General features: G+C 45.4%; 1 protein-coding gene across 1 annotated transcript in view; it reads right to left on the bottom strand.

Moving 5' to 3' along the window:
• The window catches only part of LOC137412352 (uncharacterized), a 37907-nt gene that overhangs the window by 13862 nt on the left and 805 nt on the right, over positions 1 to 23240 (bottom strand). The window lies entirely within an intron of this gene.

Below are 23240 nucleotides of genomic sequence, written 5' to 3'. Positions count from 1 at the left end.
CGCCGCCGCTACAAATCTAGATCACGGCGGGAAACCGCCACCAAACCGCTGCGATGGTCACAACCCACGAGAGCGTGCCCGAGGAAACAGCGAGCAGGCGAAGGAGCGGGGCAGGCGAAGCAGGGAGCAGAGCCGGGGCTATGCGGAGGGCAGACTCAATGGCTAAAAAATCCGCACGACCACCAAAAAAGCAAGCCACAGACAGTGGCCCAGTCGAAGAAGCGGCGAGCATGTGACGCCTGCGTCCTCTTCAGACCGGACCGGAAGCGGAAGGATGATAATAAGCGGATGATAAATAAATATATATATATATTTATTTATATATATATATACACATACCAAATTTGCTCAAATTCATCACTTGTTCACAAGTTGTCATGGCAACAAATTATACTTAACATGACCTGACCTTTGACCTCGTGACCCCAAAATCTAATCAATTTATCTTTTCATCATCATACATACCTGCACCAAGTTTCACCAAGATCCCTTCAGCCATTCTCAAGTTATCACGGTAATGAAATAACTGCAACTTAACATGACCTCTGATATTTAACCTCTTGACCCCAAAATCGAAACAGTTCATCTTTGCATCATAATACATACCTGTGCCAAGTTTGAATTAGATCCCTTCAGCCGTTCAAGTTATAGACCTATTAGACTGGCCTTTGACCTCTTGCTCCCTAAATCCAATCAGGTAATCTTTGCATCAGAATACATATTTGTACCAACTTTGGTCAGAATCCCATTACTTGTTCACAAGTTACCGTGGTAACAGGATTTTTACCAAACATGACCTCTGACCTCTTGACCCCAAAATCGAATCAGTTCATCTTTACCTCATTATACATACCTGCACCAAGTTTGACTAAGATCCCTTCAGCATTTCTGAAGTCATCACGGAAACGAAAACCTGTCACGGACGGACAACCTTAAAAAAAAAAAAAACGCCTCTGGCATCTTCGTCGGTGGGTTAAACAAACATTATGCATTCCCTCACCAATACTCATTTCATCTCAATTTTCCACCACACCCAGGACCTTAACATCAGCAAATGTCAAAACTAAGGCACCACCAACCCTTACTGCTGTCCAATAGGACCTGTGCCCTGCTTACTGAGCAACTAGAGTATGGTAGCTGGTAGATTCAGGTTTGAATATTCCAATAGGACCTGTGCCTTGCTTACTGAGCAACTAGAGTATGATAGATGGTAGATTCAGGTTTGAATATTCCAATAGGACCTGTGCCTTGCTTACTGAGCAACTAGAGTATGGTAGATGGTAGATTCAGGTTTGAATATTCCAATAGGACCTGTGTCCTGCTTACTGAGCAACTAGAGTATGGTAGCTGGTAGATTCAGGTTTGAATATTCCAATAGGACCTGTACCCTGCTTACTGAGCAACTAGAGTATGGTAGATGGTAGATTCAGGTTTGAATATTCCAATAGGACCTGTGCCTTGCTTACTGAGCAACTAGAGTATGGTAGATGGTAGATTCAGGTTTGAATATTCCAATAGGACCTGTACCCTGCTTACTGAGCAACTGGAGTATGGTAGATGGTAGATTCAGGTTTGAATATTCCAATAGGACCTGTGCCCTGCTTACTGAGCAACTAGAGTATGGTAGATGGTAGATTCAGGTTTGAATATTCCAATAGGACCTGTGCCCTGCTTACTGAGCAACTAGAGTATGGTAGATGGTAGATTCAGGTTTGAATATCCCCCAACTACTAGTAGTTTTTTTTTTGTTTTTTTTTTCTTTGAGCAATAAGTTGCAAAAAAGGTTTGCAGATACAACCTGCTGAAACTTACAAAAGGAAAGCATGTTTAACCGTTTTTAAAAGAGCTCATGGAATGGAAAAGTAATGTTTGCCTGCACATTTGAAAGGAAACGACTGCAGGGAGCAAAGTTAACGCGGCGACATCACAACTTCAACACGGTGCTTTGGAAATGAGGTAATCCGCTTGAGAATGATCAGTGAACCTGCGCAAACATACCTCCGGGACGGCCCTGTCAACTGCTCTCAAGAGTGTGCGACAGGGTTTGTTACCTAAAATAGTTCAAAAAGCTTCTAAAATAAGCCAAAAATACTTGTAACCACTCAAAGTACTTTAGCGATAGTTGTCGTGTGCCTCTGCACAACGAAAGAGTTGGAGACGCCATATATGGTTTGGGTGCTTTTGAATGCAGATGGACAGATCATGTGGGGCTTGTGGATACACAGGATAGGTTAAGAATAAAAAAACACCAAATGATATTTACTATTACTGATGTTGGGAGTGTGGATGGGAGCAATTATAAATACAGGGCGTTTCTAAAATATTGATACAAATTTGACTTCCTGCCATTTTTGTTTTTTGACCCATACCATTTTCCTTTTCAGGGTTTGGTGGTGTTATCGTGGTATGTGTTCCCTGGAAACTCTAGCTCCGTAGCTCAACTATTCCATTGACAGTAGAGCAGAAGACAAAAGTGGTGGCTCTGTGTTATGAGACAATCAACAACCACAACAACATTTTCTGCGGGGGCAGAACCACCTGAGGGGATCACCGAGAGGTACCTGAAAGGGCCTAAGGTCACATGCTTCTGCACCTTCAATGCCAGATGGGGAATGCTAGGGCCTTACTGGTTTGAGAATGACAACAGCAGGACGGTGAGCGCTACCGGGCCGTGCTCCAGAAGTTCCATAATGATCTAGCCCCAAAGGTCACCCCAAACCAGCTCAGCATGACATGGTTTATGCAGGATGGTGCACCCCCACATACAGCTGGTGACACCATCACTTTCCTGCAGCAGCTTTTCAGAAACTGCCTCGTTGCCCTGGGAACCGCTCTGTCTACGTCAACCGCCCTACCACACTGGATGATCTGAAGCAGGAGGCGTCAGCCTACCTCCAGGCAGTGTGACATGAGACCTACAGGAAAGTTTGACAGAACTAGAGTCAGGATCAATGACTGTGAACCGTGTGACGTCAGAGTGTAACATCTGAGAGCTGGAGAAAGAAAGAGGGGGAAAAAAAAAAAACGCCTCTCCCCATCTTGGTGATTCTTTGGTGCTGGCGGTTGTTGGAGGCAGTCGCATTTGGCTCTGTCCTGGTGCTTGTTGGAGGCGGTTGCTTGGTTGTTTTGCATGGGAGGACGATGGGTGCTTGTGTGTGTGTGTGCACGCTGGAGAGATCAGAGCAGTGTTAGCAAAGAAGAATCCTGCCTGCTTGTCTCACGCCGGCGGCTGGCTATGGGTGCGATACCGCACCATATTGTGCAGGTGGTTCGAGGCGACGACCTGCAAAGCCTTACCAGCCATTTGGGGACGCAAAGCTAAGTGCTGGCCGGCTTGAAACGAAACTATTTTCTTTTATTTTCCTCCGTTTGTATACGAGTCTGAATGGAGACGTCTCAATTAGGAATTATAGTTTACCTCACCTTTCGTTGTCTTTTGCATTACTGTAAATACTTCTTTTTTTTTTTGGCAATTTTACTTTGTCCTGGTTCATTTCTTTGTTTTGTGGGTGCAGAATAACCCCGTGCGTTTCCGATCAGATAAGGCTTCAGGCCTTTCCCGCTCGCGCCAAAGAATCCCGTGAAGGGTTGAAATACGCCTCGGAGTTAAAGCTCATCCCGTCTATTCATCTGAAGCCTGTCTTCATCGGCCACGACAATATTTACGTCCACCATGGTGGACAAAGGTTATGTTTACACCCTTGTCTGTGAACACGATATCTGAAAAAGTTGTGGACAGATTCGGATGAAATTTGGTGGAAAATCTGGTGGTTAGGTGACTAGAACAAGCCGATTAGATTTTGATTCAGGTCTCGACCCAGATCCGGACCATCAGTGGGATACAAAATGTAAACTTTTCAGCCTGGTCGTGGTATGCACTCTAAAGAGTGCTGTTCTAGTTTTACATATTTCGCGAGTCGCATTCGCATCCAGAAAAACAATTGTTAACCATTATGAAATTGCCATATAAATGCTGAAATTTGTGTTAAGCCAATTACATTTGATGCGAGCAAAATTAGGTTCAACCAAATCATTGTAAACAAAGCGCCTTATTCAAAACTCGTGGGCAGTCTTCAGAACAAAGCAGTGCAGTAAAGGGACAGTTTTGGACTTGAAGGGCCATGTAACCCATTAAGTATACAATGTCACAAACCTGCAAGGTTTTCTCGATTGATCCGAAAGGGCAGACTGGAGATTATTTCAAATCTTCCAGACTTGAAACTGGAGATTATTTCAAAGCATAAACAAGGCAGTGATAAATAATTGCTTTGCATTACATGCCCCCGACCAGCCAAATAAATGTTCTTATTCCAAGCACTCATTTTGGCGTTGTATAATGCCGCGTTCGGTGTTAAAAATAATAAAAACTAGTCATGCGACTGCCACCAATATGCCTCCGCTTTGTCCCTGCCTGTGACACCAGGTAGATGCCTCATTCACTGTCCTAAAAATAAACTAGTTTGATTTAAATCCCTCCAGCTGTTTTCAAGTATCACATTTTCACCAGCCATAACAGGTTTCACATCGATCGGTGAAGCGGTTTCAGAGAAGGGATTTAAAAAGAAAAAGTATCGGCTTTCAAGCTAATATGGCTGCCAAACGTCGTGACATATGACATCAAAAATGTACACTCTGCGTATGTATGGGCAGGGGATCACGCTTGTGAAGTTTTGTGCTGATCGGATAAGGTTAGTTTTTCTATTCAAGGTCGCTTCCGAATCACGTGACCTACAATGTCATCATTTCAAACTATTTGTAGCAATGGTGTTAGATGATATTTGTAAACTTTGCATCAACAGAGTACACTTTAAGAAACAATTTAATATTTCCCTTCAGTCCAATATGGCTGCCACACCATGTGATCAATGACGTTTTCGTAATAAACTTTTAATCATCATGCCTCCTTGACACGTAAAGTTGAGTCGATCACTTTGGTGGTTTGGGAGATGTTTCTATGTTTGAGGTTAAATCCAATATGGCTGCCAAACAATGTGGCCCATGGTCATAAATTTAATATTTCAATACAAATGGGTCATTGATCATGTGCATGCAATTTCAGATTTTTAGGACAAGGCATTCGTTAAAAATATATATGGCTGGTATACCACTTCACGGATGATATGCTTTTATTACCCATTGGTGGAACCTGACAATGTGCCAAGTTTCAATTTTTCCCAATAAGCAGTTTCCGATATATATATTTTAATTATTTGACTTTACTCAAATGACATCACAATGATCATAACATTCGACACGGGTGTTGATCCTCCCCTCAGTTTCGTCTCAATTGGACATGTGGTTGCTGAGAGAAACTAGGTTTAGCCTGTCCAGATCACATTTTTGTACACCACTCCTTTCCTATGCAATCTCCAGGCACTGCATGACGTCATTGCCGGGCACCAAAGGGGGCCTGGCAATGATGCATGCTGAAAGGGAGTACTCAGTTTTCACTCCGGTTTCTTGTTTGTTTGTCCTGGCGATATATCAGCCATCCTTTGAGCTAGGAAGCTGAAATTTCGGCACAATAGTGAGCAAGTGCTTTGGCAAAAACCGCATTTTTTATTTTTTGAATAATCAATTGATTCATTATTATCGATTTATTAAGAACTTATTTATTTCCTGTCATCGGGGCATTATCTCACATCAGGCACATTGAGCTAGGAAGCTCATGGGACATGATGACAATGACCAAGTGATTTGGCTGTAAAGGCTATTTTTTATTTATTCATCAATTAATTGATAAATTTAATTATTCGATTAATGGGTTAATTTTTATTTTTTATTTTTTTTTAGTTAGATACGATATGAAACGGTGGTGGTTTCGGTATTCTATTAGCCAATTGGTTAAGAAAATATTGTATGATCATTATTTATTAGCTTTCCTACACAATTACATTCTATAGGAATACCTTTTGTTTTTCCAAGAGTTTTTCTTATTATTCTTCCACCCTATTTTTCACCTCCGAAAAACTAAAATTAATTTTCTCAGCAAACGTTGGTCCAATTGACAATTTTTCATCAAGTGATCGGCTAGGCACGTGTAATTTTTTACTGCTAATTATGACGTCACAGGGCATATGCTATGGGCGCCATCTTGGAAAACACCTTCGAATTTGCCCCGATATATCTCCGAAACAGCTCAATGGAAAAAAATTGAGTAATGGCTCATTCTAAAGAACTCTGCAATGGGACCAAAAAACATGTTTATTTAGTATTGTATATTAAAAGTGCGAACATTACGAGGTTAGAATTCATCAAACAGATCCCTTGTTCCCATGAAAATGATTTTTTTTTTTTGCAGAACCTTAGTTTAAAAAAAACTCAATGCAAAAATTTTCGAAGTCATACGTCACATGGTTTGGCCGCCATTTTTTCGTGAAAAACACGAAAACCTTTCTCCACAACGGCTGAACAGATCGAGCCTAAACTTGGCATGCATAATCGCATACCCATGACGAACAAAAAGTTCAGCAATGACGTCATGCATCACATGGTTTTGGAGTTATGACGTTTTAAAGCATAAACTTAGCATTCTATCTCCTCCATAATGTGAAGATATCAAGTGGAAACTTTACACAAATGTTCCCGATGGGGGTGGAAGTTATAACGTTACTTAAGAAGTTTTGATAAGTCACATGATTTGGCCGCAATAAATAATTGAAGGAAATGATAAAATGCTTCTATCTTTGTTACGTGCTCCTCCCCAAACCCCGCCCAAGCCCGAGCCCCAAAAGGAGTCACGGCAGAAAGATGTGCTATTATGTGCGCCAATGACCAATGGTGAAACCACAATCAATTGCTACAAAAACCAAGAATTGTATTAAAACCATACAATAATAACAGGTAACGCACATACAAGAAAACCTCACTTGCACAGCAAACACCATATAATTTCTATGATGGTATCACCAATTTCCTGAATCGATAACTCACGGTATTCCCACGTGAGCAATCGGTAACATCCCCCAAAGTCGATCCCCTTGGCTCTCGCAATCACAAGAAAAGGTCGTACTGAGACTTGAACCCAGAACAGCTAACAGTCGACGCTGCAGAAGAGCCGCTTGGTGAGGTGTCGGGCCGACGTCGGTCCGATAAAAGTTCACCCAAAAGGCGACTGGGAATTCTCACCTTCGGTTCACCAGACAATGACGCTGACATGAATGATCAGCGGCTCCCAAGCGGAGAACCGCGAAGAACCGCAAGTTCCCAAGCGAAATCCACGACACAGGAGAACCAGGCGAATGGCTGGTGCGAGGTGAAATGGCTGGTGCGAAGTGAAATGGCGGATGGGCCGGCAATGGAGGTGTACCTGCTCTCCAGCGATGATTCACTTTCGGAACCAAAAGCAAAATCCGTCACGCAGGTTTATTTGCCACAGCAATAACGACACTGTCACAGGAATCCCTTTCCTGGGGAAACCAATATCCGCTCGACCTCTCGAAGCAGATAGGCCTTCCTTTCCCGATCTGCCGCTTCTTCTTCTTCCGGTTTCGCCCTCACCCATCTCGTTTTCCTTCTGAGACATTATTTTTACCTTTGAAGACAGTTATCTCCATTTCACACTCAAACTAACAATAATAGTACATGAACTAAAAATGCTTCAAGTGAATGACAACCACAAAGACGGAAGTGACGAATCCGTAACACACCCTCCCTCAAGAAAGAAAGTTTGAACATAGTGAAAACTTTCTTTTCATGCAAAAACCCTCTAACAAACAAAAGTAAAACTCACACCCAAACACTACCAATCAACCGATGGCTGATCAACTCACGTGAGCAACAATAACTAATATTCCTCAGAAGAAAGCAACAAAACATCCAAACAACCTACAGGAATTTTTAAAGTTAGTTCACTCTGGATAAAGCATCGGCAACGACATTGTCCCTGCCCTTTACATGCTCAATTTCCAAGGTGAACTCCTGCCAAGACAAACTCCATCTCATCAACCTCTGATTTTTATTTTTGATTTTTTGAATGAAGGATAAGGGGTTGCGATTGGTGAAGACTTTTAACTCTGGATTCTCTTGCACCCCGTCTATAGGCACGACAGGACCCATTTTTTTCCGAGGCTTCCTCTCATAATATTTTTTCAGTCGGTTGACCTGACAGCTGCCGCTTTTTCTGGTCGGGAGTTGTCACCACATAATCTGTTTCATTAACCCTCCTTTCTATTGCATCGGGACCAAAATACCTCGCCTCGAGTGGCTGACTTAGAACAGGAAGCAACACTAACACCCGGTCCTCAGGACTGAAATTTATTATCTGAGATTTCTTGTCATGTCTCACTTTCATTATATCCCGTGTCACTTTCAAGTTTCCTCTCGCAACTTCACAAGCCTTTGCCAATCTGTGCCTAACCGTTGACACATACTCTACCACTGTTGACTGCGACTCCTCCTGTAGCCACTGTTCTTTCACCAATTTCAATGGTCCTCGAACTGCATGTCCAAACACAAGTTCAAAACGACTGAATCCCAATGACTCCTGAACATATTCCCTAGTAGCAAACAGCAATAAGGGTATTCCCTCATCCCAATCCTTGTCACATTCAAAACAGTACGTTCTGATCATATTCTTCAATGTCTGGTGAAACCTTTCCAAGGCCCCTTGGCTCTCGGGATGGTAAGTACTTGATCTTACTTGCTCCACTCCCAACAGGTGTACCACTTGCTGAAAAAGCGTTGACATGAAATTGGAACCCTGATCAGACTGGATGACCTTAGGTAGGCCAACCAAAGTGAAAAATTTAATCAAGGCCTTCGCAATAACTGCCGCAGTAATTTTCCTAAGAGGCACCGCTTCTGGGAATCTCGTGGAAGCGCACATGATGGTCAGCAAATACTGATGTCCAGCCTTAGTTTTAGGTAAAGGGCCTACACAGTCAATAATGACTTGGCTGAATGGTTCTTCAAAAGCTGGAATTGGTTTTAAAGGTGCAGAAGGGACTTTCTGATTAGGTTTTCCCACCAGCTGGCAAGAATGGCAAGATTTACAGAACTCCACCACATCACGTCGCACTCATGGCCAGAAAAAAATGTACAAAAATTGTCATGTCTTGTTCACTCCAAGGTGCCCGGCCAAAGGTGTCTCATGTGCCAAACTCAATATCTCCTTCCGGTACGGCAGTAGCACCACAATTTGGTAATGAACTTTCCACTCGTCATTTGCTGGCACCTCCGGTGGTCTCCATTTTCTCATGAGTATTTCCCCTTTCATGAAATAACCAACAGGTACCTTCATGGCCTCTTCCTCTGTGATGGCTTTACCAATCAAACTCTGGAGCTCCGAATCTCTGTTGTTCTTCAACAAGTCTCTTTCGGACCAGCACCGTCTGTTCAGCCTCATTCCCAGATGTCTACAACGGACACTCCATTTTCTCTTTTGGTCCAGATGCCACCTTTTCCTTAAGTTCCTTGATGTCACTCCCTTTCCTATTATCTCTTCCCGACTTTTCCTCCAATATCTCCATGGAACTCAAAGCCACATCACCTTCCTTCTCCTTCTCTTCAGAGCACCTCCTACCCATACCACGAGTCACTGCACAGGATGGAAAGACACCCGGAATTCTCCTGCTCTAACTGTGCTGTGTTATTTTCCATACTGGGCTTTTCAACCAACATCGGATTACCAGAAACTCGACCCCTGGCCAAATCATTCCCGATAATAAAAGAAATTCCCTCTACAAGAAGAGTGGCTCGTCACCCCACAGTGACCGGTCCTGACACCAACTCAGACTTTAAATGGATGACATGAAGAGGGGCTTTAACATAGCCACCAACCCCCTGTAAGAGAACAGTAACCCCCGTTGCCGTCTTCTCCGACAATGGCAAAATGCCCTCAAGCATCAAAGATTGATGTGCTCCTGTGTCCCTCAATACCCGAACAGGTCTCTGGTTAGTTAAATCCCTATCCAATGACACAAACCCCTCGGAAATAAAAGGTTTGTAACCCTCTTGGACAAGGTCGTTCTGTGATGCCATAACTTTGGCACGGGAACCTTCACAAGGCACTGTCTTCCAAGGACGATTTCTCGCATTGGCCAACGCATTCGGAGTTGCACTAGCCTGACTCCGATCCTGATTTTTCCTTTTCAGGGCGCAACATTGGGACATCAAATGCCCAGGTTTTTTGCAAAAAGCACAAGTAGGCCCGGAGGAAAAACCCATGGTCTGCCTCAAGCCCCCCGGAAGATAGGTATGTCTTGGAACTGCAGTCTTCTGATACCTAAAAGTCACGGTATCAAGTTACGGTAAATCAGATTTTTCCCCATAGTCCTCTCTAGGCCGCCTCCCTGAAAATTTGTTCTCCGAACCCGATTTAACTTAACTCCCCTGGCTAACTCGAGGCGGGAAGTTAGGTTTGTGGAACCCCATCCGGTGTGTCAAGGCATAGTCATCTGTCACTGTTGCTGCCTCATACAACTCCAGTACCTTTTTTTGCATCCAGATGCACTTTAATGTCCACGTGGACACTGTTTGAATTCCTCCACCAAGATCAATTGTCGTAAACGGTTGAAGTCTTTCCCAATCTCCTTCGAGTCACACCACCTATCAAACAGTTTCCTTCATTCTGGCAAACTCCACATGGATCCCTCTTCCTGGCATTCCTAAATTTTTGTCGGTAAGCTTCAGGAACCAAATCATTGGCTTTGAGAATGGCTTTCTTCACTATCTCAAACTGCACATTGGTCAATCGGTAAAGCCGAATAGATATCTTAAGCTTTACCCACCAGAACACTTTGTACTAACATAGTCCATAACCCCACAGGCTATTTTAACATTTGAGCCACCTTCTCAAAGTGTAAAAAGACCTTGGCTACCCCCTTTTCATTAAAGGGTGGAACGAGCCTCACATGCCTACCAACATCCCAAGAGTTCTGACTGGTTGTCAAACTAGCCGGCATGGATACTACTTCTCTCCGTTCCCCCAGTAATTCAAGCTCCTTGAGTTTAAGTTCCCTTTGATACTCCATGTCCCATTCCTTTAACTCCCTTTCGGCTCTCCTTTCCTCTGCCCTTCTCGAGTTCTCGTTCCTGTTCTGCTCTTTCCTTTCCTGCTTTCCATTCCAACTCTTTTAACCTTTCCTGGCTCTGCAGTTGCATCTCCATTTTCTGGAGCTCCATATTTCCTTTTTCCTCTGGTAACCAATCCAAGGCTACCTCTTCCCATGTTCCGTGTCCCACTAGAGATTCTACCACCAATGTCTGAATCTCTGCTTTCTTCATACTAACTCGGACCTCCAAGTTATAATATTTGGCCAATATCATAAGTTCCGATCTTTTTAACACCTGGAATTGTGCCTCGTTAGGGGACGTCGCAAACTTTTCTACTTCAAACACCATTGTGACTATTATTTAGCACCTGTTAACCATCACACAAAAAATCCCAAATTTTCAGAAATACAAATTTGGGAATGTTAGAAAATTCCAAATTTGGGAATTTTAGGAATGTTAGGGAATTCAATCCCAGATGAGCCCCCAATTTCTGTTACGTGCTCCTCTCCAAACCCCAGCCACGGTGTACCTCCGAGCCCCGAAAGGAGTCACGGCAGAAAGATGTGCTATTATGTGTGCCAATGACCAATGCTGAACCAACACCAATCAATTGTTACAAAAACCAAGTATTGTATTAAAACCACAATAATAACAAGTAACGCACGTACAAGAAAACCTCACTTACACAGCAAACACCATATAATTTCTATGATGGTCCCACCAATTTCCTGAATCAATAACTCGCGGTATTCCCACGAGCAATCGGTAACATCCCCCAAAGTCACTGTCACGATACCAGGCCAAAGTCGATCCCCTTGGCTCTCGCGATCACAAGAAAAGATCGTACTGAGACTTGAACCCAGAACGGCTAACAGTCGACGCTGCAGAAGAGCCGCTTGGTGAGGTGTCGGGCCGACGTCGGTCTGGTAAAGGTTCACCCAAAAGGCGACTGGGAATTCACACCTTCGGTTCACCAGACAATGACGCTGACATGAACGATCAGCGGCTCCCAAGCGGGGAACCGCGAAGAACCGCAAGTTCCCAAGCGAAATCCACAACACACAGGAGAACCAGGTGAATGGCTGGTGCGAGGTGAAATGGCTCGTGCGAGGTGAAATGGCGGACGGGCCGGTAATGGAGGCGTACCTGCTCTCCAGCGATGATTCACTTTCGGAACCAAAAGCAAAACCCGTCACGCAGGTTTATTTGCCACAGCAATAATAACTGTCACAGGAATCCCTTTCCCAGGGAAACCAATATTCGCTCGTGACCAATGTCCACTCGACACCTCGAAGCAGATAGGCCTTCCTTTCCCGATCTCACTCGATCCGCTCGCCCGCCACTTCTTCTTCTTCCGGTTTCACCCTCACCCATCTCATTTTCCTTCTGAGACATTATTTTTACCTTTGAAGACAGTTATCTCCATTTCACACTCAAACTGTAACAATAATAGTACATGAAACTAAAAATGCTTCAAGTGGATGACAACCACAAAGACGGAAGTGACGAATCTTACACTCTTGAACCGCTGCATTGCTCGACTTGAATTTTTAATGCAATGGAGCTCATCATGCGGAACAAGTGTTCAAAATTTCAACATGATTGGTTCTACTGTCTCGAAGCTAGAAGTCGTTATTGTTGAAAGAAACAAAACATTTTTTCTTGTCAGGCCATGTGACTCAATGGGCCACTGCCATTCTTCAGAATTGTTTCCTTTAAAAATCATTTTCGCTGCAATAATTAGACCGATTGAGATGAAATTTTGACCAAAGGAGCGACTCGATATGTAAAATATTTTAATGATAATTATGACGTCACAGGTCACGTGGTTATGGGCGCCATCTTGTAAAAAACAAAAAACTTTGCACCTCTATCTCCAAAAAAGCTGCACAGAAATAATTGAGGTTTTTTTGTTTTTTTTTTAATACAAGATCGAGGCTCGTGAAAGAGCGAACATTTATCACACAGAAAGACAAACCGACACAACCGACAAACCGACACATAAAACAAATAACATCAGGAGCGGTATACAAGATGGGGAGAGAGGGGGTAGGACACAAACACAACATTTGAGAGCAGGAACCGAGAGACATGGAGACATCGAGAGATCTGTGGGAGGGAGAGGGCTTTGGGGGGAGGCATGGGAAAGGGGGTGGGAGAGGCATAAAACATATGGACACTGCCAGGACTACCCAGGAAAGAAGTTGGAATTACAAACAAGGTGGGTCTGGGGTGAATTAGTGGGGGTAGAAAAGATCAAGGTTTTGGATGGGGGAAGATAAGAGATGGTGGTGAACAGCTGTTTTAAAGACCTGGAGGGAGGAGTGGGATTGAAGGGAGTGTGGGAGTTTGTTCCAGAGGCGGGAGAAAAGAGGAATGAAGGAGTGAAGGTGAGCAGAGAGCCGAGATTTCGGCAGTTTAACCATCAGAGGCTTGCTGGCAGATCTTGTGCGACCTGTAGGAATATTTGGGGGACAGAGCACAGAGAGAGCTGGGGCAGCAAGGCCGGAGAGGAGTCGGTAGAAGACAGAAAGACCACCTACCTGCCTGCGGTGAGTGAGTGAAAAGCCCTCAGAGATAGCTTCATCGCGGGAGATTCCAATGATTCTGAAAGCTTTGGTTTCAACAGCGTGAAGCCGAGCTAGGTGTGAGGCAGGAGCACCAGCCCATAGGGGAGAACAGTATTCCATTGAGCTGCGGATGAAAGCCTTGTATGTGGTGAGGAGCTCAGGTGTGCCTAGGAAGGACTTCGCACGACGGAGGATGCCCAGTCGGCGACTGGCTGTGCAGGCCAGCTTGGAAATGTGGTTTTCCCAAGAAAGATCATGGCAGATAGTGAGACCCAAAAGCTTGAGCGACAGAACTTCTTGGAGAGGATTGTTGAGAAAGTAGATGGGAGGGTTGTCCAGTCGATCTTTTCGGAGAGACATAGTAAGAGTGAGATTTGTCAGGATTGAAAGACATGTTCCACTTGTTTGACCAGTCTGTGATTTTGTCCAGGTCTTCAGAAAGTGAGGAGGCTGCAGACTGCCGATCTGAGGGAAGAGGAATGGAGCGGCAGAGAGTGGAGTCATCAGCAAAGAGATAGAGAGGATTTTCCAGAGAGTCGGAGAGATCATTGATAAAGACCAGAAAAAGCACTGGGACCAGCACACTGCCTTGGGGAACTCCAGCCTGAACAGGAAGGGGAGATGAGAGAAATCCATTCAGGGCCACACATTGACTACGACCAGAGAGGAAGTCCGCAAGCCATGCATGGAGATTTCCATGGATACCATAAGGAGTAGAGTTTGGTGAGCAGAGCTGGGTGCCAGACCGTATCGAAGGCACGTGATATGTCAAGGGAGGCAGCTCTGATTTCCTGTTTGGCATTGAGGACCTCCATCCATTGTTGAGACAGGAGAAGCAGCATGTCCAGAGTAGAGTGACCTGGTCTGAATCCAAATTGATGATCAGAGATCAAGCCATTGGAGAAGAGGAAAGATTTCATATCCGAAGCAATGATGGATTCCATGACTTTGCTGATAATTGGGAGCAGGCTGATTGGTCTGTAGTTAAAAGGATCTGTTTTTGCACCTTTTTTGTGTAAAGCGGTAATGTTTGCTGATTTCCAGGATGCTGGCAGATGACCTTGAGCAAAAGATAGGGTGAAAAGAACAGAGAGGGTGAGATAGAGCGGCAGAGCAGGATTTTAGGACCCGTGGGCTGATGCCATCTGGTCCAGTTGCAGAATCAGAGTCAAGGTTAGACAAAAACTCCTCCACCTTGTCAGGAGAGAAGGACACAGTCCAGGAGCAGTTGGGTTCGACTGGGAAAGGTGGGAACAGAGAGAGATGGGTTTGGGACTAAAGATTTTGAGGCAAACAGAGTTGAGGCATTCGGCTTTGTCACGTGTGATGTCAACTGTGTGGCCATTTGAGGTAAGGGAGGGGATGGAGGGGGAACAACCACCAGAAACGGATTTGACCAGACGCCACCAGGATTTGGAGGAAGGAGACAGGTTTGAGAGTTTGTTCTTGAGTGAGGAGAGATAGTGCTTCCTGGCACTCCTGAGGGTAGACACACACTTGTTCCGAGCTTGGTGGAAGGAACTGAGCTTGCCTTCAGTTGGATTAGCCTTCCAAGAGGCAAAGGAAAGTTGTTTCAGGGCAACTGCCTCACCACAAGATTCGGTGTACCATGGACGGGAGGAAGGGTAAGACAACTGAAGACGAGATGGGATAAATCTGTGCATGAGAGAGATCAGTTTGCTTTGGAAGAATTCCCAGGAAGAATTGATGTCAGAGGCAGTGGAGATGGGAGACCAATCCAGACGATTGATGGCTGCTTGAAGCCCGTCCCAGTCGGCCTGAGTGAAATGCCAGACTCTTCGACGCTGAGGAGGCTCTCTGAGAATGGCCAGAGAGATGTCCACTTTGACAAGCACATGATCAGAAGAACCGATTGGAGCAGAAGAAGAGCAGCAGACATTAGCAGGGAAGTTTGTCATAACCAAGTCTAGAAGAGAAGAAACTCCATTGGCTGAGATCCGGGTCAGGAAATTGACAGATTGTGTCAATCCCAGTGAGTCACAGAAGTCCTTTGCTGAGGTGCCATGACTGGTGAGAGAGGAACCCACACCCAACCAGGTGGCATGATGACAGTTGAAGTCACCACATATGAGGAAGAGAGAGTTGGGATGAGTGGATAGAAGTTGGTCCATGTTGTCAGAGAGTGAAATGTAAATTGAGTCATCACTGTTTGGGGGACGGTACAGAACACAAATGAACAAAAGGTGGGAGCGGAGAGGAAGCCGTAGCCAGAGGTACTCCTGGGGGTGAGGAGGAGAGAGGGCAGTGCAAGGAGAGTGAGGAAGAGAGTTTTTGATAAAGATAGCCACCCCACCACCAGGACGAGGCTCAGGTCTATCATACCAGAAGAGGGAGTAACCAGGATGAGATATTGAGGAATCAGAGACATCTTGAAGGAGGAAAGTCTCTGTTAAGCAGATCAAGTCTGGATTGTCAGAAGCAACCTGTATGGAGAGATCAGTCAGGTTTGAGCGAAGGCCCCAGATGTTTGAGGTCCATACCGTTAAAGAAGAGAGAGGGGGAGCATCGGGTACAGGACAGGGGAGGGGAGGAGTTGGGTAAGATGAAGGATGAGAGGGGGAGGTAGGGAGAGCAGTTGATAGTGTGTCAGAGATTACAGAAGAGTTCCAAGAAAGGGAAGGATGAGGAGGATGAAAGGTTTGGTGGTGAAGGGATGAGGCAGAGTGAGGGGTTGTTTGAGGGGGGGCATGGGACAGTAGAAGGTTGGGGGGGTGGAGGCATGAGATAGAAGGGAGACGAGGTGGGGAGAAGGCAACTTTGAGGAGGGGGGAGGAGGGAGAATTTGAGAGGAATGGTATGGGGGGGAGATTTGAATGGGAGGAGTTGGGGGGGAGTTTTGAAGGGGAGGAGTGAGGCGGGAGTTTAGGAGGGGAGGGGCAAGGGGGGAGTTTAGGAGGGGAGGGGCAAGGGGGATTTGGAGGGGAGGGGCAAGGGAGGAGTTTATGAGGGGAAGGGCAAGGGGGGAGTTTAAGAGTGGAGGGGAAAGGGTGGAGTTTAGGAGTGTAGGTGCAAGGGGGGGGATTTGGAGGGGAGGGGCAAGAGGGGAGTTTAGAAAGTGGATGATTAATGAAAGACGAACATTGATAACAAATTGGGTTTGTTGTGATTTTCAAGTTAGCAATCCGATTCAGAACGATGGAGGAGGGATGGAACGAATGTGAATTTAGACCATGTAGTGAGGGAGACGTATAAGATATTTAATTTCTTTTTTTTGACGTGGAATGAGTTGGAGAAGAAATTGAGAAAAGCCTTTTAAATAGGAAGAAAAACAGCGTGTTGTAATATACCACTGAATAAACCACTGAAGGGGAAAGGTTAAACATATTTAAAATAATATTTAAACAGAACCGTGAACAATCTTATATGCACAAAATACCAACGGGGGGAGGGCCGAGAGGGACCACCATGAGTCACGTGAACAGGGCAAAAGGTGGATGGCAAGGAGATAATGGGGGCAAGGAGATAATGGGGGCGGGGCGAAAAGCACCGTGATACACCTGGACAGAAAGTACAGGATGAGACAACGGCACACGTGGAGAAAGGAAAAATAAGTTGTTTTTTTTTGTTTTTTGTTTTTGGGGGGGGGGTGGGGTGGGGTGGGGATTTAAAACGTTAGACAGAGTATTACGTTCGGTGTAGAAGGGAAAACCAGAGCCAAGCAAAACACGATGTAGGGGACTTAAGTTAACAAACACCGACAGGGTTACAAGGTTGCACACGAGGCACAGAACAGGATTAATTAATTACGAGTTACAGGAAATTCAAACCAAAACTAACTATAAACAAACAATAAAGCATGGACGATAAAGTAACGAGTTGAAATTTGACAAACACACGAATGAAAAAATAACCACTTTGGATGCCCGGAGAGAAACCAAGCCTCCAGGTCGGAAGCTTCAACAACTAGGCCGCGTGGCCGCACGCGGCATGAGATACTCGACTATTTTTTTACAGGTATGAAAGATTAACCCCGATAAAACTTCCGAGGGACACTTAAAAGGTACACACACGTAAGATAAACAGTTTAGACAAGAATACAAATGTGACAATGACTTAGCTTCGAGCGTGCATGAAGATCGTGGAACAGCTTCGAAAATCCGTGACCGCCCCGATCCAAATGACCGGGGCGGTCACGGAAAATCCGTGACCGCCCCTGTCATTGCAAAGACCTCTCCATGCGGAATAACTAGACTACGGATTTTTATGTTCAGAAAATAGGCCTTTTATGTTTTGAAAAGCGAAAAAAAAAAAATTTTTATGTGAAAAAATCCCCAAAATTTTTTCCCCCGTTTTATTCATTTTTTATTATTACCAAGTTTTTCAGAAATCAGTCAAAAAAAGAACAAAAAATGGTAAGCTTTTTCCTGCACAACATTAAGCACTCTGGGCTAGTAAACAGGTAAAAAATGACGTTCAGGTACCTTTATTGTAACCGCATTGTTTGATAAGTAGAGCACTAGAAGAAATTGACAAGACCCTTTTAGGAACGGTTAAAGTAGGTGTTTGAAATCATTATCTTGGTCATGTTCTCCTTGGTGAGGCAGTGTCGGCGGTCGGTGAGGACGTTTCTGTAGACGGAGAAGGACCTTTCCACGTCGACGCTGACGATGGGGCAGTACCTCAAGAGGGGGATGTCGGCAAGCTTGACTCCAGCCGGCACACCAACCTCAGATCCGTGCTGATCTCCATCCAGGATCAAAGCCACTGTCCTCAGCACACCAATGTCGGGATTGCGCTGCAGCACCGCCTTGAACTTGGTGAGCAGGATCTCCTTACGGCAGCCTCGGATCTTTTCGAGCTCCTCCTTGGCCTGATCAAGGAGCTGGAAGGCCTTGGCCAGCTCCATGCCGGCCTCCTCCAGCTGCTTAAGGATCTTCGGGATGAACGACACGTGGGCATTTAAGAAGACCAAACTGCGCTTGATGTCCGCCTTTCCGAACAGGTCCTTGGCACTCCGGATTGCCATCGCGTCATCGTTCAGCTGGTCCACAATGTCCTTGACGGCCTCGAAGTGCTCGGCGTAAAACACCGCGGCGTCGATCCACGTCCCCCACCGAGTCAGAATGGGCTCCGGGGGGAGAGAAAGATTGGGCTGCTGCTCCTTCCAAAGGACAACACGCGACGGGGCTTTGACGAACACCTTCTTCGTCGTGGCAATCAGGTCGTTGACGTCCTTGAACATTTCTCGGAGTCTCGCAGACACGGTGGAGCGCGTGGGCAACGCAAGTCACATGCAGCAAGTCCGGGAAGAGTTCCTTCAGGGCATGGCCGGCCTTGATCATATAGGCCGCGGCATCGCTGACGAGGACCTTGAGGCACTCCGGCTTGAAATCAGGCCAAAGATAGCGCAGCGTGTCTGACTGCGTGCACGATCTCCCCGGAGTTGGTCTTCTCCAGAAACATGCACTGGACGAGGTGGGGACGAAAGTACCCCTCCTTGGACAAGCGTCCCGCGATGATGTTGGCCACATATCAACCTGCCGAAATCGGTCGTCTCGTCGACGGACAGCCAGATGGGCTGCTGTCCGAGGTCGGCACGGATCACCGCCAAGGCCTCGTCGTAGCACTTGTCGAGGTAGTGCTTTCGAATCCAGCTTTCATCGGGGATCTGGAGAGTGATGTGCTTCTCCAGGAACGACCGGAGTGCAGGGTTTTCCAATTTCGACCATGGGATGCCAGCGGCCAGCATGGCCTGGCACAGCTCGAGCCACGACGTCGCACGTGCCTCTTTCCGCCACCAAAGTCCTCCATGGTGGCTTGCGTGACCGTCCTTCTTCTTCAAGGCCAAGTTGCCCTTGTGGCGGTCTCCTCGGACATGTTGGGCCAGCTCAGACTTATGCTTCGCCCGGAAAGTCTTTTCACATGCTCGACAGAAAGCCGTGTCACTCGACACGTACTTGAAGGTGGCCCCATCGCCGCCAGCGGTGAATTCCTTCAGCCACTTGTCACAAAGAGCAGCACTCATCTTGATAGGAGACTTGTTCACACTGTGTACACTCTCACTGTAGTACACCGCCTCACTGCTGTACACGCTGGGGACACAACGCACGCAAGTGGACGCAACGTTTTGTTTTTGAGATCGATCGCAGTTAAAAATTTCGAACGTAGTTGAAAATTTCGATCGCAGTTAAAAATTTCGAAAAATTCCCTAATTTTTTTTAGCGTTGCCAGACATTTTCGACCAAACAGGGCATTTTATTTTATTTTCCCCGAAAAAGGGCGAAATATTTTTTTTCTCCGAAAATAGCAAAATAATTTTTTTGCGCGCAAAAAAGCCGTTTTATGTGAAAAATTATTTTTTATTTTTTCACATAAAAATCCAATGTGCAGGAATAACATGTGAATGATGTCATAGGTGCCGCCGTTATGACGTCATAATTCGACAAGTAAAAAAAACCTTAACCGATCAGGATGAAATTTCTTGAGCTTCTTCTTGAGCATCTCGGTATAAATTGATGCAGAAATAAAATTATGACGTAGGTCACGTGGTTCGGCCGCCATATTGTTTTGAGTGAAAAGCCTGAAAAACCCACTAAAAACCCATTTTCTCCAAAAGGACTGAACAGATCGAGGCCAAACTTTGCAGGCAGAATCGCAAACCCATGACGAACAAAAAAAGTCAGCGAGCATGAAGTCATAAGTCATGGTCTCGGAGTTATGTTTTGAAGCATAAACCTTTAAAATGTAGGTCCTCCCTCATTTTTGATACTATCAAGGGGAAACTTCAGATATCTTCTGCATATCAATGTGCTGAAACAACCTTTTGGAATTTGAGATAGGTCATGTAGTTTGGCAGAGATAAATAATTGAACGAAAATATTAAAAACAAATATCTCTTGAACTGCTTCATCGATCGACGTGAAACTTTATATTATAGTAGAAGTCATGAAGTGGAACAAGTGTGCAAAATTTCCAAGATTGGATGTACGGCCTGGAAGCTACAAGTTTTTTTGTGAAGAAGAAACGCAAGACCTTTTTTCTCAGGTCTTCGAGAGTGGGGAATGATTTAATTATCACAATGTACACGACCTACAGGCAGCGTACCGAGCGATCTCACGGGGTAATTTGAACCTCAAATATAATTCCGATTTCAGATTGGTCAATTGATGAGGTATATAAACACACGACCAAAACAGATTTGGCAAAATTCCGACTATTTTTGACGAAAATATGACAAGATCACATTTTAAATGGAGAAGCTGCAAGTTATTGTGTAAAGAAGAAACTACCTGGGCTTCTCAGGCCATAACGATTCTGGCTCTGCGATTTTTCAGGTTTATTTTCTTTAAATATCACTTTCTCTGCAGTCATTGCACCGATTGACAGGAAATTTTCACCATTGGTGCGCCTGGGCATGTATAATCTTCCAAGGATAATTATGACATCACAGATCACGTGGTACGGCCGCAATCTTGGAAAAACCGAAAATATTTGCATCTTTTTCTCAAAAAGTGCTACGTAGAAAAGATTGACACGTCTCATTGTAAAGAACTCTCCATGGAGAATAACCCATGAGAATGATGTCATAAGTGCCTCCATTATGTTTACTAGGACGTGCCCGTGCGTGCAAAAAAGCGTGCGTGCAAAAAAGCATGCGTGCAAACACCAACAACAAAAAAAAACTGAAACCACGTGGCAGTAACGACCACAGAACCCCCCCCTCTATTTACATGAAATGGTTTGGTCCATTCGCAACGACCACAGAACCCCCCCCCCCCCCGCCCCCCCCCCCTCTATTTACATGAAATGGTTTGGTCCAAAGCGAACGGCTTGCGGAGTTTGGTAAAGAAATCGCCATAGCTCGGTAACTACTTCTCCGATTAATATGAAACCTTGAAAAGGCACATCCTCGGGTCCCCAGCAATATACCTGGCAAGTTTCAAGTATATCGGACCCGTGGTTGTCGAGAAACAGCGGACACACACACACACACCACACACACCACACACACCACACACACCACACACACCACACACACCACACACACCACACACACACACACACACACACACACACACACACACACACACACACACACACACACACACACACACACACACACACACACACACACACACACACAACTGGAATTATAGATAGACTAGGGCATGCCCGTACTATATCTATATCTAAAATTATATCCCCCCCCCTCTATTTACATGAAATGGTTTGGTCCAAAGCGAACGGCTTGCGAGTACGGTGACAATCCCCCCCCCCCCCCCCTCTATTTACATGAAATGGTTTGGTCCAAAGCGAACGGCTTGCGAGTACGGTGACAATCCCCCCCCCTCTATTTACATGAAATGGTTTGGTCCAAAGCGAACGGCTTGCGAGTACGGTGACAATCCCCCCCCTCTATTTACATGAAATGGTTTGGTCCAAAGCGAACGGCTTGCGAGTACGGTGACAATCCCCCCCCTCTATTTACATGAAATGGTTTGGTCCAAAGCGAACGGCTTGCGGAGTTTGGTAAAGAAATCGCCATAGCATGCACAAACGCGCAGGAAAGCGAAAGAATCGCAAATTAGTTGTAATTAGTTTTAAAACATCGTTTAACGCCAACATAGCGGCAACATAGTTTGCCAACGTGAAATAAATGAATACGCTCTCAAATGTGCCGTCCGAGGCAGAGTCTGTTCGCCACGTTCGGCACACGTGATAGCTCGCTGCTCTCTGATTGGTTGAATCGTTTTTTGGACATAGCTCGGTAACTACTTCTCCGATTAATATGAAACCTTGAAAAGGCACATCCTCGGGTCCCCAGCAATATACCTGGCAAGTTTAAAGTATATCGGACCCGTGGTTGTCGAGAAACAGCGGTCACAGACATACAGACATACAAACATACAAACATACACACAGAGATTACTGGAATTATAGATAGATGACGTCATAATTCGACAAGTACAAAACTTCATCCTTCGAGGATGAAATTCCTTGAGCATCATAGAGGGATAAATTAGTGGAGAAAAACAATGACGATGACATAGGTGCCTCCATTTTGACGTCATAATTCGACAAGTACAAATCTTCATCCGATCAGGATGAAATTTCGTACGCATCATAAAGGGATAAAAATAATAATAATGTGAAAGCAGAGTTGTTATAAAGTTATAAAGTGTGGGGATGTGTATGTGCGTGCATATGTGGGGGCAGGGGGAGGGGGGAGGGGGTGTGTGTGTGTGGGAGGGGGATGTGTGTGTGTGTGTGTGTGTGTGTGTGTGTGTGTGTGTGTGTGTGTGTGTGTGTGTGTGTGTGTGTGTGTGTGTGTGTAGAGGGGGGGTGGATGTGTGTGTGTGTGGAGGGGGGGGTGGATGTGTGTGTGTGTGTGTGTGGAGGGGGGGGTGGATGTGTGTGTGTGTGTGGAGGGGGGGGGTGGATGTGTGTGTGTGTGTAGAGGGGGGGTGGATGTGTGTGTGTGTGTAGAGGGGGGGTGGATGTGTGTGTGTGTGGAGGGGGGGTGGATGTGTGTGTGTGTGTGTGTGGAGGGGGGGTGGATGTGTGTGTGTGTGTGGAGGGGGGGGTGGATGTGTGTGTGTGTATATATCCAAAGGGGGTTGTATCAAAGCATGTCCAATGAAAGTTGGGTTGTATCCAAGCGGGGTTGTTTGAAAGTGGGAAGGCGGAGGAAACCAGTCATCAGTGCCAGCAGTT

The sequence above is a fragment of the Myxine glutinosa genome, chromosome 1 (genome assembly GCF_964187855.1).
Source record: "Myxine glutinosa chromosome 1, kmMyxGlut1.1, whole genome shotgun sequence".
NCBI lineage: Eukaryota > Metazoa > Chordata > Myxini > Myxiniformes > Myxinidae > Myxine > Myxine glutinosa.
This window is presented reverse-complemented; position numbering and strand designations above follow the sequence as displayed.